Here is a 5,956-nt window from a genome sequence, read left to right on the forward strand (position 1 = left end):
ACACTCAGCAGCACTAGGAGTACAAGGACATAGAGAAAGGAGCACTAGGCAGCACTAGAAGCACTAGGAGCATAAGAGCACTAGGTACGACTAGCAGCACTAGAAGCACTAGCAGCAACTATGGGCCACTAGGAGCACTAGCAGTACTATGGGCACTAGGAGCGCTAGCAAGAACTAGCAGCACTAGGAGCACTAAAATTCACTAGGCGGAGCAGCAGATAGAGCGAGCAATAGCAGCACTAGGAAGCAGCTGAGCAGCACTAGGAGGCACTAGGAGCACTAAATTCACTAGCAGACTAGCAGCACTAGGACACTAGGAGCACTACGGAGCACTAGAGCATAAATTCCACTAGCAAACACTAGCAGCACTAGCAGCACTAGAACTAGCAGCACATGAGCACTAGGAGCACTAAATCACTAGCAAGCACTAGCAAGCACTAGGAGCACTAGCAGCACTAGGTAAGCACTAGAGCACTATACACTAGCAGCAACTAGGAACTAGGAGCACTAAATTAACTAGCAGCACTAGCAGCACTAGGAGCACTAGGAGCACTAGGAGCCTCACCTCATTTCAATACATTTTGCAGCAATGTAAAGCACCTTGGTGCTAAGTCAACTTCCCAGTGAGCATGTGTTACACGTCCATGTTTGGAACTGGTGCAGCAGATAATAGTTCCCGTAACACAGGATAAATAATGAAAGGAGATCGTGGCTTCTCTTTCAAAGGTTAATCAATTATTTTATTCAACATTCTCTGAAGTGCAAATCGTCTTTTTCTGTCTTTTCATTGTATTTCAATGTTTTTTCTTTTTTTTTCTTTAAAGTGTATTTAATAATTTGTCTCATAAATCCCTGACATATTATTTTCATAAACTATAAAAAATCATACATTTACACATAAAAATATTAATTCCTCCAATTCACATCCTAAATCTCTTTACATTTATAACCCAACACAAGTTACTCTTAACTGTAATTCACCTGTTTAGGTATAGATTATTTCTCATTGATTTCACGTTAGTTGAAAACGTCTGTAGGAATTATTATCGGTACTAGAGGGAAGAACAGGAGACACGTGTTGTAGCATCAAACCTCATTATAGGAAATCATTCAATAACACCACATCTGTTTTCAATTGGCTCATCGTCAAACATTCAGCGTGTCAGTGTTGAGTACTCATTCCACATTACACAGTACATATAGTATATCAAGGTTATAAATACTGTAGCCTCAGTAGTGAGCTGTGTGATGTGTGTGTGTTTATGTGTGTGTACCCGATGTGTTGTGCTGTTTTGAGGTCAAAATGACAGACATAAAGCTGTCACCCCCCTTAATCAAAGGGACAGGCTGGCAGTGACACACCGCACACCCCCCACTCAATATGTACGCCAACCTTGGACATAATTCAGTCCCATCCAAAATCATATTTCCCTAACCCCTACCCCTACACCTACCCCCTAACCCATACTCTCACCCAACCTCACCCTTATCCATAACCTTAACCTAAACTTAACCCCCCAACCCCTAAACCTAACCCCCACCAGCCTCCTAACCCTAAGCTTAAACCTAACTACTCCTAACCCTAATCCTAAGCCTAGCACAAACTCCTAACCCTATCCCCTCCCCTACCAACCCTCAATCCTAACGCTATGCTCTCCTACATCCCTACCCCACCATTAAGCCCCAACCTACGCTCCTAACCCTAACCCTAGCTCCTACCTCTATACCTAATACCAAACTCCCTAGCTCCTAACCCTAAAAACCTCAATCTACCTTAACCCTAAACCCTAAACCGTAACCCTAGCCCTAACCCTACCCCCGCCTAAACCTAACCCTACCTCTAACCCCCCCCCCTAAAACCTAACCCTAGGCTCCTAGACCCTGAAGCCTAGAACAACCCACCGCTCCTAACCCTTAAGCCTACCAACCCCCTAGCCCTAAGCTAAAGCCTAAACCAAGAACCATAAGCTTTAAACCATAACCCTGACAACCTAACCCTAACTCCTATATCCTCACCCCAACCCTCACCCTTATCCACTACACCCTTACCTAACTAACCTAACCCTAAAACACCTAACCCTAGCTCCTAACCCAGCCTAAAACCTAACCTAGCTTCCTAACCCCTACTAGCCCTCACCTCACACCCTATCCTCTACCACCTACACTCCCAGCCTAGCCTCTAATCCAACCATATACCTAACCCCAGCTTCACTAACCCTAACCCTGATGCCTCAACCACCTACAGCCTAAACCAACTCTAGCTCGCTACCCAAACCCTACAACTACACTTCCTACCCTACCCTAAACCAACCCTAGCCCTACCCTAACCCTAAGCCAACCCTAGCTCCTAATCGCCTAAGCTCTAAACTATACCTACCTCCCCTCCCTAACCCTACCACCCTAACCTAGCTCCTAACTTGCCTAACCCTAAAGCCTAATACCAAACCCTACCTCCTATACCCGTAACCTAAACCAAACCCTCCCGCGTCCTAACGCCTAAGCCTAAACCAAACACTAGCCTTAACCGCTAACCCCTACAGCCTAACCCTAACCCTACTCTCACCCCAAACCTACTTATCCATCAACCTTAACGCTAAACCGTTAAAACCCGAACCTAAACCTAACGCCTAGCTCCTACCCTAAGCCTAACCTACCCACTCCTAACCCTAAACCCCTAAACCTAACCTACCGCCTACACCCAACCCTATCAACTAACCCAGAACTCCTAACCCTAAGCCAAACCAACCCTAGCTCCTAAGCCTAAGCCTAAACCAAACCCTAGGCTCCTAAGCCTAACCTAAACCAAACCCTAGCTCCGTATACCCTAACCCTAACCAAACCCTAATCTCTAAGCCTAAGCCCCATTCCAACCCTAACACTATATTCTAATTCTAACCTAATCCTAAAACCCATCTAGAAATAGCACTTGACCTCGGTGGGGACTAAACCAAAATGTCCCCCCGTTTGTTTTCTTTTTTTTTTGTTTACTATTATTGTGGGACTTCTGGATGATCCCCACAAGACATAGTTAAGACATGTAGCCTCTGTATAATTGTCTCGCAAAAAAGTGGTATTGGCGGATGACACACAGCAGATTCCTGCCATCTAGTCCATATCAGAAAAACTGATTGCAGACAGTAGACATCATGATTTTAAAAAACAAGATAAAAAATACAGCCTTATGGAACACAGGGATGTGAAGAGACACAAATAGGACTGACACACGCCTCACACTACACATCATAAGACACGACACTCACACACACCGTACATCTGGATTCTTGTATGTAAGAGATGTGGTAAGGTAGAGTAGTGGCCTGAGGGATACGACACTCAATGGTGTTACGAAAAGTGAATGAAATGTAATGTCATGTAATATTTGTAATCGTATTGCCTTCGAAATGAATTCAGACCCCTTGGACTGTCCACATGTTATTATGTTACAGCCCTTATTCTAAAATTGAGTTCAACTGTTTTTTTCCCCTTCTATTCATAATACACACAATCACTACACTAATGCCAAAGCAAAAACCAGGTTTAAAATAACGTTTTGCTACCATTTATTAAAAATAAAAAACTGAATATATTCACATTTACATAACTATTCAGACCCTTTACTCGGTACTTTGTTGAAGCGATACTTTGTTTTGAAGCACTTTGGCAAATGCGATACAGCATGGGAGTCTTCTTTGGTATCACACTACAAGCTTGGCACATCTGTATTTGTGGAGTTTCCTTCCATTCTTCTCTGCAATCCTTCTCAAGCTCTGGTCAGGTTGGAGATGGGGACATCCGCTGCACAGCTATTTCAGGTCTCCCAGATGAGATGTTCATCGCGTTAAGTCCAGGCTCTGGGCGGCCGCAGTCCTCTGCATTGTCCTTTGGGCTGTGTGCTTAGGTCTTGTCCTGTTGAAACCGTCGACCCCAGTCGAGGTCCTGAGTGTCTTCTGGAACAGGTTTTCATCAATGGATCAGCCCTGTATCTTTGCTACAATTCATGTATTTTGCCAGTCGATCCTGACGTAGTCTCCGACTGTCCCTGGCCGCTGTGAAAAACATCGTACCCACAGCATGATGTCTGCCACGCACCACAATCCCTTCAACCCGAGGGATGGTGCAAGGTTTTCTTCCAGATGTGCCGCTTGGCATCAGGCCAAAGAGTTCATTCTTGGTTTATCAGATCAGAGAATAATTCTTGATTTCTTCATCGGTTTGAGACGTCCTTTAGGTGCTTAGCACTAGCAGCACTAGGAGCACTAGGAGCACTAGGAGCCTCACCTCATTTCAATACATTTTGCAGCAATGTAAAGCACCTTGGTGCTAAGTCAACTTCCCAGTGAGCATGTGTTACACGTCCATGTTTGGAACTGGTGCAGCAGATAATAGTTCCCGTAACACAGGATAAATAATGAAACAGGAGATCGTGGCTTCTCTTTCAAAGGTTATATCAATTATTTTATTCAACATTCTCTGAAGTGCAAATCGTCTTTTTCTGTCTTTTCATTGTATTTCAATGTTTTTTCTTTTTTTTTCTTTAAAGTGTATTTAATAATTTGTCTCATAAATCCCTGACATATTATTTCATAAACATATAAAAAATACATACATTTACACATAAAAATATTAAATTCCAATCCAATTCACATCCTAAATCTCTTTACATTTATAACCCAAACACAGTTACTCTTAACTGTAATTCACCTGTTTAGGTTAGAATTATTTCTCATTGATTTCACGTTAGTTGAAAACGTCTGTAGGAATTATTATGGTACTAGAGGAGAACAGGAGACACGTGTTGTAGCATCAAACCTCATTTAGGAAATCATTCATAACCACATCTGTTTCAATTGGCATCAGTAGTCAAACATTCCAGTGTCAGTGTTGAGTACTCATTTCCACATTACAAGTACATATAGTATATCAAGGTTATAAATACTGTAGCCTACAGTAGTAGCCTGTGTATGTGTGTGTGTTTATGTGTGTGTGTACACGATGAGTGTTTGTGCTGTTTTGAGGTCAAAATGACAGACATAAAGCTGTCACCTCTAATCAAAAGGGACAGGCTGGCAGAGACACASACACACACAATATTGTACAGCCAACCTTGGACATAATTCAGTCCCATTCAAAATCATATTTTCCCTAACCCCTAACCCTACACCTAACCCTAACCCATACTCTCACCCAAACCCTACCCTTATCCATAACCTTAACCTAAACTTAACCCTAACCCTAAACCTAACCCTAGCTCCTAACCCTAAGCCTAAACCTAACCCTAGCTCCTAACCCTAACCTAACCACATACTGCTCACCCAACCCTACCCTTATCCATAACCTAACCTAAACTTAACCCTAACCCTAAACCTAACCCTAGCTCCTAACCCTAAGCCTAAACCTAACCCTAGCTCCTAACCCTAAGCCTAAAACCTAACCCTACCTCCTAACCCTATACTAAGCCTAGCTCTAATCCTAAACCATAAACCTACACCTAGCTCCTAACCCTAACCCTAGCTCCTAACCCTAAAGCCTAAACCAAACTCTAGCTCCTAAACCCTAAACCTAAACTCTACCTCCTAACCCCTAACCCTAAAACCTAAACCCTAGCTCCTAAACCTAAACCCTAAGCCTAACCTAGCTCCTAACCCTAAGCCTAACCTAACCCTACCTCCTAACCCATAACCTAACCTAACCCTAGCTCCTAACCTAACCCTAAGCCTAAACCAAACAACCAGCTCCTAACCCTGAGCCCTAAACCAAAACCCTAGCTCCTAAGCCTAAGCCTAAACCAAACACTAGCTCTTAACCCTAACCCTACACCTAACCCTAACCCATACTCTCAACCCAAAACCCTTACCCTTATCCATAACCTTAACCTAAACTTAACCCGAACCCTAAACCTAAACCTAGCTCCTAACCCTAAGCCTAAACCTAACCCTACCTAACCCTAACCCCTAAA

Source organism: Salvelinus sp. IW2-2015, linkage group LG7 (genome assembly GCF_002910315.2).
Source record: "Salvelinus sp. IW2-2015 linkage group LG7, ASM291031v2, whole genome shotgun sequence".
Lineage (NCBI taxonomy): Eukaryota > Metazoa > Chordata > Actinopteri > Salmoniformes > Salmonidae > Salvelinus > Salvelinus sp. IW2-2015.